We start from the raw sequence: 13,964 nt of genomic DNA on the forward strand, positions 1-13,964 counted from the left end.
TCCTTTTCCATATTACGCAGACAGGATGATCTGAACATAAATCAGGACCTCAGAGGGACCATGGCTCAGTGTTAGAGCATCTGCTTCGCATCCCAGGTTCAATCTCTGGCATCTCCAATAAAAAAACATAAGGTGACATGAAAGACTTTAAGCTGAGACCATGGAGAGCCAATGCCAGTCTGTGTAGACAATACTGACCTTGATGGTCTGATTTGGTATAAGGCGGCTTCATGTGTGTCTTTCTTTAAAACATGTACAGTAGGAGAATTGAGTGTCTTTGAGTTACCATTTAGCTTGAATGTACTGTACATCTTCAAATGACTTGGGCTTGAAGCTATTTGTCTTGCAACTTTTAGTTCCATTTCATTTGCTTTATGAAATGTGACATCTCCATCAAAACTTGTGACCACCCCAGGGTTTCATCCGGTCCTACTTGGGTGTTGTGCTGGTGGATGGATGCGGAAGGGTACCCATAATTTGTCTGCAACCTGACGACACTTTCCACCGAAGGAGAAAGCGTGGTATACGATTTCCCAGTCAACTAGTTAATATCTTTATCCAAAAGAGCTCTCTATTTTATTTAGAGAATATCCAGAATATCTCTACTGTATGCCAACAGGGCACCGCAATAAACAGGAGAGTTTGGCTTTACAGCTCATTGTCACCACTGAAATAGATGAGAAGCGACAGCAAGGACACCATGACACACCAAGACACACCATGACACTGCTGAGTTACAAAAGCCCAGGGCTTCACCAGCTGCTCTCATCTAAACTCTGTTCAAATTAGGAACTGAAAGAACTGAAAGGAAGAAGAAGAAAAATAGGGAAGTACAGTGACTGAGATGGTTCTGATACCCTGGAGGATATTGTACGGAGAAGACCCCATCTTATCTCAACGTGTACCCATCTAGCACAGTAGTACATGGAAGTATCTTCAGCTCTCAGAGAGTCTATTTTCAGCTTGGCTGTGAAGCCACTAGTGGAGGGGGTCACACGGCCCTTAAATTCGTTGGCAATGTATGTGGCTTGTCCAGTCCTGAAAGCTGCTATGAAAACCAGGCCTTTCTGCTTGGCTTCCCGGACCCAGCTCATGTGGTGATCATTGATATTGTAACCCGCTACCACACAGTCCAGAGTCACGGAGCTTCCAGGCAAAGTTGTGACCATTGCAGACTGAATCAACATGACTGATCCAGAAGAACCTGGTTCTAAAAAGAAAAAGAGCAGTATTAGAACTCTGGATGGGAAGCGTTTGAAGCAGAACCATACGCCACATATCCTTCCCCATTCACAATTAGAATTTTTATCAATTTTTAAAAATTATTTATTGGATTTTATTCTGCCCTTTCCCAACCAAGGTTGGATTCAGGATGGCTCACATCCAAAACAACAATATTCCAATTAAAATACAGTACATCATAATAACACAATAACTGTAGTCACAACATGACCCAGAATTTGATCTTTGGGTCATGGAAAACAATGAATGTTGCAATATCAAAGCCTGCCATTACTCACCTAGGAACGACAGCCAGAGAACCAAGCAAAAGTTATTGAAAAGCCACATGACACCAACTTGATCTTTGCCTTAGGTTCAACAGAATTTGTTTTTGATATTTGCAGTGGACTAGGATGCCAATAAGCTGCAAGTCCTTATATAATCCAAGACAAGCATATTCGTTTGCATTTCAGTAGTGCCCCTTCTCCCGTCATTTGTTTCTTCTCATCTACTTCTGACAGCCAGTCGGGTTATTGAAGCAACGCCTTGGGTTTTCTTTGTGATTCGAAAAAGTCCAGTTTCTAATATCCGTCGTCTCTGATCAGGGTGAATCTACCTTCGTCTTTTGTCCAATCACGCTTACAAAATTTGCTAGAAAAAAACAACAGAATGTCGTTTTTTAAAGGCAGGGAGTTGCTGGTGGTGTTTGCAACATGGAACAAAGGGATGCAATGGCCTTGCTCTCTCCTGCACGGAGCACCTGATGGGGGTTTCATTTCATTCCCACATCCAAAGCCTCCCTAGTATAGCACCATGGCTCCAATAGTACTTCCCATACAATGCATATAGAAGGTTTTTAAGTTAGATCTTTAATATTTCCAGCTAGAAGAGCCAGTGATAGCAGAGTGGGGACAAATCTCCATCCAAAACCTTAGACTGTCACGGATAGACTGCATAGACAATCCTGGAATGGATGGACCAATAATTCTGAGAGCCAGTGTAGTATTTGAGGTCAGAGCACTGGACTGGGAGAACAAGGTTAAAACGCGTAGGGCTGTTTAGCTTGGAAAGAAAGCGGTTAAGGGGATACATGATAGAGGTCTATAAAATTATGCATGGTATGGAGAGAGTGGACAGGGAGAAGCTTTTCTCCCTCATATAAGTAGAATGTGGGGTCATCTGCTCAAGTTGGAGGCTGAGAGATTAAAAACAGTTAAAAGGAAGCATTTCTTCATACAACACATAGTTCAATTGTGGATCTCCTTGCCCCAGGATGTTGCTGCCAACTTGGAAATCTTTAAGAGGGGAGTGGATTTGTTCATGGAGGATAGGGCTATCCATTGCTACTAGTAAAAATGGATACTAGTCATGATGCAGACCTCTTCTCTCCAGGATCATAAAACCCTGCCTGTTATATTAGGTGCTGTGGAACACAGACAGGACAACGCTGATGCAGTTGTCTTGTTTGTGGGCTTCTAAGAGGCCCCTGGTTGGCCACTCTGTGAACAGACTGCTGGACTTGATGGGCCTCGGTCTGATCCAGCATGGCCTTTCTTATGTTCTTATGAGGTCTGAATCCCTACTCTTCCATGGAAGCTTGCTGGGTGACCTTGGGCCAGACACATGTTCAGCCTAACCTACCTTACAGAGTTGTTGCGAGGATAAAATGGCGGACAGGCACAAATAATGCAACCTGCTTTGCAGCACCATTGGGGAGAAAGGTGAGGCATAACTGGGTTAGGCAGAGACAGACAGACAGACAGATAGATAGATTTTTGATGGTTTTTAATTGGGTTTTATTGCTTAATTTTAGAATTATTACTTTTACTGTTAATATTATATGTGTGATGTTTCCCGCCCTGAGCCTGGTCTTGGGCGGGGGGAGGGGGGTTATAAATTTAATAGATAGATAGATAGACAGACAGACAGACAGACAGACAGACAGACAGACAGACAGACAGACAGACAGACAGACAGACAGACAGACAGATAGATAGATAGATAGATAGATAGATAGATAGATAGATAGATAGATAGATAGATAGATAGATAGATAGATAGATAATTTGACTCAAGGTCAAAATACACATCACATTTTTGGGTTTGTTGGGCCTAGGCTCCCCTGAACTTGCTTTCCTTACAGCAGGGGTGGGAAACATTTTTCCTGCCAAGGGCAATTTGCACATTTATAACATCATTCGGGGGCCATACCAGGTGTAGATCTCCCCGTGGGGGGGGAGAGGCTAGGGTTGCCAGGTCTCTGGCCACCACCTGGAGGTTGGCAACCCCAGGGGAGGCCACACAGAGAAGGCCTGGAGGGCTCCCCCGGTCCTCCCCCCCTCCCAGGCAGGCAGGCAGCCAGCGGTGGGCCTGAGCAAACAAGGCGCCAGGGAGGCGCAGCCCGTGGTCGATTGGCAAGGAAGGAAGGAAGGAAAACAGAGAAAGAGGAAAAGGGAGAGAGGGAGAAAGAAATGGAAAGAGGGGGAGAAAGAAAAGGACGGAGGGAGACAGACAAAGAAAGAGACAGAAAGAGAGGGGGAGAGAAAAGCCTTCCCCCACACACACACACACACCCGCCGGCCCCAAGCGACCTGGACCCAGGCTCCATGCCCTCTCCGCCCCAGAGTCCACAAAAGGCCCCCTGAAGCCCGATCGGCTCCTGCGTGCATGCTCTGCCACCGGGCCTCTTCCCCCCCTCGCTGCTCAACAGCCGACAGACAGCAAGAGGGGCTTACAGTGTGCCCCTGCGTTCCTGCACGCTGCAGCTATAGGGGGCAACCTTGGGGGAAGCGTCCCTCTCCCTCCTCTCTCCGGCCAACAGCCATCAGTCGGTGAGAGGAGGTCCAAAGGGCACCACAGCACCCCTGCAAGCCATGGCCCCAGGAACACCCTCAGGGAGGACCGCCCTATGCCAAGCCTCCGCGGCGGGGCCCCGGAGCTCCCGAGGGCCACAAAAATGTCCTTGGGGGACGCATACAGCCCCCAGGCCTGAGGTTCCCCATCCCGGCCTTACAGTCATACAACAGATGCAGGAATGTCATTTTAAAGATCAGGAGGAGCATATTTTTGGTTGGGAATTGCACCAAGGGGAGGAGGGGTTCATACTGTAAACATTTTCCCCTAATATCCAGCCGGTACCTTTCCACTCATAATTTAACCCATTCTTGTGAGTCCTATCCTCTTCTACCAACAGGAACAGCCCCCTGACCTCCTCTAAGTGACAGCCCTTCAAATGCATCATGTCCCCCCTCAACCCCCTCTTCTCCAGATTAAACAATCCCAAATCCCTCAGCCTTTCCTCATGCGATTTGGTCTCCAGGCCCCTGATCAGCCATGTTGCTCTCCTGTGTTCCTGCTCCATTCTGTCCACATCCTTTCTGAAGTGAAGCCAGCTAAAAAGGATCAGGTTATAGGTGATGTGAAAGATCTCAGCCTGAGACCCTGGAGAGCTGCTGCCAGTATGAGCAGACAATACTAAACTGGTGGGCCAAGAGTCTGATTCAGTATAAGACAGCTTCCTGGGACCCTACATTCTCAGTGCCCTGACCTGAATGGCCCAGGCTAGCCTGATCTTGTTAGAACTCAGTACAGATAGGAGGCCACCAAGGATTACCACGGTCACTATGAAGAGGCAGGCAGTGGCAACCACCTCTGTTAACCTAGAAAACCCTACAGGGTCGCCATAAGTAATCTGTGGCTAGAGGGCACTTTACATACACACAGTCTCAGTACAATATGAACTGAACTTCAACAAAGGGGGTCTGGAGGTATTCAGTTCAGGAGATCTGAAACCCAAATCTACCTTTTAAAATGTCGAATAATGGACTTTCAATCCACTTTGCAGTTGAACTTTACTGTGTGAAATGGCAAAGTCCACTCACAAACCATCATTAAAGTGCATTGAAAGTGCACTATGCAGTAGGTGTGAAAGTGCCCTCAGTGTGCTTGCCATGGTACCACAGCACCACCTGCAGCATAGCACACAAGTGACATGCCCATCCCCATAAAAATAACAGAAAACCACTTCTTGTTTATCAGCGTCAAGACCACAGCTGCAACAATAGAAGTTTAATTTCAGCCAGCAGTGCAATAATGAAATTTCCTGTGGTTTTCACAGAGTGACTGGGGAAGAAAATTGCTTCTTCTTCTGGGATGCATAGATCTTTCCTGCCACCACACGATGAGCAGTCATAAAAACATAAGAAAAACCATGCTGGATCAGACCAAGGCTTGTCGAGTCCAGCAGTCTGTTCACACAGTGGCCAACAGGTGCCTCTAGGAAGCCCACAAACAAGACGACTGCAGCAGCATTGTCCTGCCTGTGTTCCACAGCACCTGATATAATAGGCATGCTCCTCTGATCCCTGAGAGAACAGGTCTGCATCATGAATAGTATCAATTTTTACTAGTGGCCATGAACATGTCCACTCCCCTCTTAAAGCCTTCCAAGTTGGCAGCCATCACCACAATGTGATCCTCCTTCTTTGTTACCTTTCTCTCATTATTATTTTTTCCAATGCACATTTAAAAAAAAAATTCTTTGCAAAGGCAGCTGATCCTTCATGAGAAATAACAGTAGGGCAGAGCAAATGCATGAACCGGACTCCATAGAAGAAGCCTAACCTGACGCTGTACTTAGTGTTTTTACTTTTTCCACTTTCCCCTGCATTCAGAGTGTTTCTCTACTGATCAATCACAACTCTAGAACCACTGATGCTAAGCCCCTTCACAGGGGGACTCATTCAGACCACAGATTTTGACTGTTATGCATCACTGTTGAATATCTCTGACGGTATGAGATGACAAAGATATGGACCAGGTTCTCTTGGAGCTTTGCACGACAGAGAAGGACATTTTCAGTTGTGTTGTCTGTCAATGATTATAGCCTCCCCCCCAAAAAAAATCACAGGTGCATCCTAGATTTTCTCCAAAGATCATAGGGGTGGCTTGTGTGACTTGCAAAAGCCCAGGGCTGCCCCAGCTGCTCTCATCTAAACTATCTTCAAATCAGGAACTGAAAGAACTGAAAGGAAGAAGAAGGAAAAAATCAGTGAAGTACAGTGGCTGAGATGTTCCTGGTCCCCTGGAGGATATTGTATGGAGAAGAGCCCATCTTGTGTCAATGTGCCCCCCTCTAGCACAGTAGTACATGGAAGTATCTTCAGCTCTCAGAGAGTCTATTTTCAGCTTGGCCGTGGAACCACTCGTGGAGGGGGTCACACGGCCCTTAAATTCGTTGGCAATGTACGTGGTGTCTCCAGTCTTGAAGGCTGCTATGAAAACCAGGCCTTTCTGCTTGGCTTCCCGGATCCAGTGGATGTGGTGATCATTGATGTTGTATCCCGTTACCACACAGTCCAGAGTCACAGAGCTTCCAGGCAAAGCTATAACCTTTGCAGGCTGAGTCAAAGTGATTGATCCAGAACCTGGTTCTAAAAAGAAAAAGAGCAGTATTAGAACTGTGGATGGGAAGCGTTCGAAGCAGAACCATGTGCCACATATCCTTCCACATTCACAATTAGAATTTTTATCAATTTTAAAACAATATTGATTAGATTTTATTCTGCCCTTTCCTAACCAAGGTCTGGTTCAGGACGGCTCACATCCAAAACAACAACAGCAACAACATTCCAATTAAAATACAGTACATCATAATAACAGAATAACTGTAGTCACAAATGACCCAGTATTTAATCTCACATGAACGAACCCCATTCTGTGACCTGGAAATTAGTGACCCTGAAGCAAGATGGCAATCTCTCATTGACCATATAGTTAATATGGGGAAAGATCTTTGGGTCATGGAAAACAATGAAGTTAAAGACATGATGCCACCATTAAATCAGACACCAAAGGAGAACAATTTGAATTTAGAAACTGTGAGTTCGAACTATAATTTTCACTTGGTTGCTGTAAATGCACATCAATTCATTTAAAAATATTTATATTTTCCAATGTTATTTGAAAACCCAGATTTCAGTTGTCCAAGTGGATGTACATATATATTGAAACCTTCTCATTTCATTGCAGAAGCTTGAAAATAAGTTAAAATAAGCTTCTAAAAATTATTTTCATTTAAAACTTTTTAACAGAGTGCTTTGCATGATGCTATTACTCACCTAGGAATGACAGCCAGAGAACCAAGCAAAGGTTATTGAAAAACCACATGACACCAACTTGATCTTTGCCTTAAGTTCAGCAGAATGTGTTTTTGATATTTGCAGTGGACTAGGATGCCAATAAGCCACAAGTCCTTATATAATCCAAGACAAGCACATTACTTTGCATTTCAGTAGTGCCCCTTCTCCCGTCATTTGTTTCTTCTCCTTCTGACAGCCAGTCGGGTTATTAAAGCAATGCCTTGGGTTTTCCAGTTTTCTTTCATGTTCCAGGAGGGGAGGAGGAGAATTTCACGAACACACCCTTTTGATTAGAAAAAGTCCACTTTCTAATATCAGTCATCTCTGATCAGGGTGAATCTGCCTTTGTCCTTTGTCCAATAATACTTACAAAAATTGCTAGAAAGAAACAGAATGTCATTTTTTAAAGGCAGGGAGTCGCTGGTGGTGTTTGGAACATGGAACAAAGGGATGTGATGGCCTTTGCTCTCTCCTGCATGGAGTACCTGATGGGGGTTGCCCAAAGCAGCTTGCTTCTTCTCATTTCCACATCCATAGCCTCCCTAGTATGGCACCATGGCTCCAATGGTACTTCCCAGACAATGCATATAGAAGGTTTTTTTAAGTTAAATCCTTAGTATTTCCAGCTAGATAGCAGAGTGGGGAGAGATGTCTGTCCAGCACCTTGGACTGTCACTGATAGATTGCGTAGACAATCCTGGAATGGATGGACCAATAATTCTGAGAGACAGTGTAGTACTTGAGGTTAGAGCATTGGTTTAGGATCTGGGGGAATGAGGTATGAACCTGTACTCTTCCATGGAAGCTTGCTGAGTGACCTTGGGCCAGTTAGCCTAACCTACCTCACAGTATTGTTGTGAGGATAAAATGGCAGACAGGCACAAATGATGCAATCAGCTTTGCAGCACCATTGGGGAGAAAGATGAGGCATAACTGAGGTAGACAGACAGAGACAGAGACAGAGACAGAGACAGAGAGAGAGAAAGAGAGAGAGAGAGAGAGAGAGAGAGAGAGAGAGAGAGAGAGAGAGAGAGAGAGAGAGAGAACTACACATTACATTTTTGGGTTAGTTGGGCCTAGGCTCCCCTGACCTAACTTGCTTTCCTTACAGTCATACATCACATGCAGGAATGTCCTTTTAAAGATCAGGAGGGCCATATTTTGGGCTGGAAATTACACCAAGTGGAGGAGGGATACGTACTGTACTTTTCCTAATATCCAGCCGGTACCTTTCCATTCATAATTTCAACCCATTCTTGCCAACAGGAACAGCCCCCTGACCTCCTCTAAGTGACAGCCCTTCAAATTAGGGCTGTCGATTCAGTTCATCCTGAACCGAAAAACAGCCGAATTTCTCCCGATTAGGCGGTTTTTAGTTCAGATGGAGCCGAATTCAAAAAAGGCGGGAAGTTCGGGGAGCCGAATTCAGTGAGTTCAGGTGTTCGGTGAATAAATTCAGCAAATTTGGGGTTCGGCACAGCAGCATAACCGTCAGTTAGTAAGCAGCATTCTCCTGCAGCCAATCAGTGGCCAAGCAGGGTCTTCTTCTGGCCAATCAGTCGCGATTGAGCACGTGAGCCCAGCTGCTGCGCGGCCTGGGGAGAGAAAGAGAGAGTATCTGTATGTGTGAGAGAGAAATCCCCGTGGGGGGGGGTTCGTGTGCACATTCGCTCCTTTCCATGACTGCAGGTGCACGTTTTTGGGGGTAGAAGTCTCAAACTTTCAGGGTAGCTTCAGAGGAGCCTTCTTGGAGGAACCCCCAAGTTTTGTAAAGATGGGATCAGGGGATCCCGAGATATGGGGTCCCCCCTTTTCCCTATTGGGATGAATGGGATCAGCAGATCCTGTGTGCATCTCAAGAGCAGCAAATCCAAGGCAAAACCTCCTGTGCTTAAATGGAATCATATTGGATTACCCAGTCCTCCCAGACCCTCCTGATGGAACAGAAGACATCCACAGTAAGACCCCTTTTGGGGCTTTAATCTATAATTTTTTCCCGTGTGTATATGGGGGGGGGATGCAGAGTCTGTGGAGGGCAGTTTCTGTGGGGGGGGGAGCCAAAGGAGGCTTTCGCCCATTCTGCTGAGGGGTGTGTGACCGCTCACCTCTGTGGGAGTGTGTGTACTGCTTTTAAAGTTTTAAAGTTTAAAGTTGAGTCTGTGCGGCAGCTAGTGAGTCTCTCTCCGCTCGGCACCCAGGCCGTGCCTCCTCCTTGGTGTTTTTCCCTGTTTTTGTCCCTAGCCTGGGGTTGAATGCAATGGGGCAGCTTGCGTGAGATCCCCTGCGTCTTGGATTTTTTCCCCGTTTGGGGGGTGCACCGTGGCACCGTATTGGTTGGAGAGGTGGGGGTGGTGGTGCTGGTGAGACTTGCTTGAGTTTGGTGGGGTCGTTTGCATAAGGGGGGAGTGTCCCTCCACTATGAGAAGAAGGAGCAGGGCAGAAAACACAAACTCTGGGGGTTTTTTTGCACGGTGTGTTTTGCTGCTCACTCAAAAATGTTTTTGCAAAATCTGACTTTCACAATACATTTGCACGGTCCAAGTCACCTTCTCCTTTTTTCCTTTTTACTATAGCTAGCCTAGTACACCTCTGTTCCTTTCCATGGTCGCTCGCGTGTTGCTTTGCATTGCAATGGTTAGCACGGGAGCTTTTGCCTTGGATTTGCTGCTCTTGAGAGGCACAGGATCGGTTGATCCCATTCATCCCAATAGGGAAAAGGGGGGAGCCCATATCTCGGGACCCCCTGATCCCATCTTTACAAAACTTGGGGGTTCTTCCAAGAAGGCTCCTCTGAAGCTACCCTGAAAGTTTGAGACCTCTACCCCCAGAAATGCCCCCCCCCGGAGCCACAGAAAAGCGCCAATGTGCTTTAAGTGGCTTTATTCCTGTGGGCGATTTGGGGGGGCAACCTCTTCCAGGCCCCACATCTCGTGATCCCCTGACCCTATCTTTACAAAACTTGGGGGTTCTTGCAAGAAGCATCCACTCAAGCTACCCTGAATGTTTGAGACCTCTACCCCCCAAAATGCCCCCCTGGAGCTGCGGAAAGGCGCAAATGCATTTTTAATGACTTTATTCGGCCAAATTTTTCCTCGAACTAGGCACCGAATTTCACAGATCAGAAGCGGGGGGAGTTCGGACTTTGGCACATCCCGAATTAAAAAGGGCCGAATTTCGCCGAAGCCGAACTTTACCGATTTTTTTTCAACAGCCCTACTTCAAATACATCATCTCCCCTCTCAACCTCCTCTTCTCCAGATTAAACATTCCCAAGTCCCTCAGCCTTTCCTCGTAGGATTTGGTCTCCAGGTCCCTGATCAGCCATGTTGCTCTCCTGTGTACCTGCTCCATTCTGTCCACATCCTTTTTGAAGTGAGGGCAGCTAAAAAGGATCCGGTTATAGGTGATGTGAAAGATCTCAGCCTGAAACCCTGGAGAGCTGCTGCCAGTCTGAGTAAACAATAGTAAACTTGGTGAGCCAAGAGTCTGATTCAGTATAAGACAGCTTCCTGAGACCCTAGTGCCCTGACCAGGATGGGCCGGGCTAGCCTGCAACAATAGAAGTTTAATTACAGCTAGAGGTGCAATAATGACATTTCCTGTGGTTTTCACAGAGTGACTGGGGAAGAAAGCTACTTCTTCTCCTGGGATGTGTAGATCTTTGCTGCAACCACATGATGGGCAGTCAGTGTGATCCTCTTTGCTTTGTTTCCTTCCTCTCATTATTTTTTCCCTATGCACCTTTAAAATTATGTTTTTCTGTGCAAAGACATCTGATCCTTCATGAGAAAGGACAGTAGAGCAGAGCAAATGCGTGAACCGGATTCTGCAGAAGAAACCTAACCTAACGCTGTACTTAGTATTTTATTTTTTTCTGCTTTCCCCTGCATTCAGAGTGTCTCTCTACTGATCAGTCGTAACTCTTTTCCCATGCCTCTAGAACCACTGATGCTAAGCCTCTTCACAGTGGGACTCATTCAGACCACAGATTTTGACTGTTATGCATCACTGCTGAATATCTCCGAAGGTATTTGATGACAAGCCCTGACCTGGATGGCCCAGGCTAGCCTGATCTCGTCAGATCTCAGAAGCTAAGCAGGGTCAGCCCTGGTTAGTATTTGGATGGGAGACCACCAAGGAATACCAGGGTTGCTGTGCAGAGGAAGGCACTGGCAAACCACCTCTGTTAGTCTCTTGCCATGAAAACCCCAAAAGGGGTCGCCATAAGTCGACTTGAAGGCACTTTACACACACACACACACACACACACACACATGAGATGACAAAGAGATAGACCAAGTTCTCTTGGAGCTTTGCATGACAGAGAAGGACATTTTCAGTTGTGTTGTCTGTCAATGACTATAGCAATATATATACGTATATATATCTCACAGGTGCATCCTAGATTTTCTCCAAAGATCTTAGGGGTGGCTCATGTGAGTTCCAAAAGCCCAGGGCTGCCCCAGTTGCTCTCATCTAAACTCTGTTTAAATCAGGAACTTAAAGAACTGAAAGGAAGAAGAAGGGGAGGAAATCAGGAAGTACAGTGGCTAAGATGTTCCTGGTCCCCTGGAGGATATTGTATGGAGAAGACCCCATCTTGGGTCAATGTGGGTTCTCGAGCACAGTAGTACGTGGAAGTATCTTCAGCTCTCAGAGAGTCTATTTTCAGCTTGGCTGTGGAGCCACTTGTGGAGGGGGTCACACGGCCCTTAAATTCATTGCCAATGGGTGTGGTGTATCCAGTCCTGAAACCTGCTATGTATACCAAGCTTTTCTGCTTGGCTTCCCGGACCCAGTGCATGTGGTGATCATTGATATTGAATCCCGATACCACACAGTCCAGAGTCACGGAGCTTCCAGGTGAAGCTTCAGCTTTTGCAGGCTGAGTCAAAGTGACTGATTCAGAAGAACCTGATTTTAAAAAGAAAAAGAGCAGTATTAGAATTGCGGATGGGAAGCGTTCGAAGCAGAACCATATGCCACATATCCTCAAATTCACAATTAGAATGTTGATCCATTCATTTATTCAATTTATTTATTAGATTTTTATCCTGCCCTTTCCCAACCAAAGTCGGGCTCAGGGCAGCTCACGTCCAAAACAACAAAATCAACAATATTCCAAATAAAACACAGTACATCATAAAAACACAATATCTGTAGTCACAAGATGATCCCGTATTTGATCTCACATGAACAAACCCCATTCTGTGACCTGAAAATTAGTGACCCTGAAGCAGGATGGCAATCTCTCATTGACCATATAGTTAATATGGGGAAAGATCTTTGGGTCATGGAAGACAATGACGGCATCATTAAATCTGATACCAAACTAGAACAATTTGAATTTTAAAAATGTGAGTTTGAATTCTACTTTTCACTTGGTTGCTGTAAATGCACATTAATTCGTTAAAAAATGCTGAATGTTATTAAAAAACCCAGATTCCAGTTTTCAGTGTGGATTTACATTTACTGACACCTTCACACTTCATCAAGGAAGCTTAAAAATAAGTTAAAATAAGCTTTAGAAATATTTTCATTAAAAAAAATTAAATAGTTTTGTATGATGCTGGGGAATTGAACTCGTAACATCCGGGAATCAGATCCATCAATCAATGTAATGTCAGAACCTGTGCTGCTGTTACTCACCTAAGAATGACAGCCAGAGAACCAAGCAAAAGTTATTGAAAAACCGCATGACACCACTAGATCTTTGCCTTAGGTTCAGCAGAATTCGTTTTTGATATTTGCAGCGGACAAGGCAGTTAATAAGCCACAAGTTCTTAAATAATCCAAGACAAGCACTCTAGTTTGCATTTCAGTATTGCCCCTTCTCCCATCATTTGTTTCTTCCCATCTGTCCTTCTGACAGCTAGTTGGGTTATTTCTGCAATACCTTTGGCTTTCCAGTAGTAGAAAAGAGCAAGAGTCCAGTAGCACCTTAAAGACTAACAAAAATATTTTCTGGCAGGGTATGAGCTTTCGTGAGCCACAGCTCACTTCTTCAGATACAGATACCAGCTACCCACTGTGAATTATTTGGCTTTCCAGTTTTGTTTCATGTTCCAGGTTGGGAACAGGAGAATTTAATGAACACACTCTTTTGATTTGAAAAGTCCTGTTTCTAATATAAATTGTCTCTGGTCAAGGTGAATCTGCATTTGTCCTTTGTCCAATCCTACTTTAAATATGCTAGAAAAAAGCCATAATGTTGAATTATATCATCAAAGGTCTTGACTAGGGGTGTGAATATTAGAAACCCTGAACCAAAAATGAACCCCAAAAAGCCCTTTTTGGGTTTTTTCGGGTTTAATTTAAACCAAATATTGAAGCTGGGAATCAAGTCTAAGCTGGATAGCGGGTCACTAAAAAGCTGTATAGGTATTCGGCTTTTTTTGGCTTTGGCTTTCCCCAGGCTTTTCCCTATGGAAATTTTTTGATGAGCTCTTGGGGGGGGGGGCATTTTTCGAGGTAGAGTCACCAAATTAACAGCATAACTGCAAGGGAATCTCTTTGCATGAACCCCAAAGTTTTGGAAAGTTTAGGACAGGGGGTCCAATTTTGTGGTCCCCCAAATGGGTCGCCCCCTCTTCCATCGAAAAG

This window comes from Euleptes europaea, chromosome 18 (assembly GCF_029931775.1).
Source record: "Euleptes europaea isolate rEulEur1 chromosome 18, rEulEur1.hap1, whole genome shotgun sequence".
In the NCBI taxonomy this organism is placed as follows: domain Eukaryota; kingdom Metazoa; phylum Chordata; class Lepidosauria; order Squamata; family Sphaerodactylidae; genus Euleptes; species Euleptes europaea.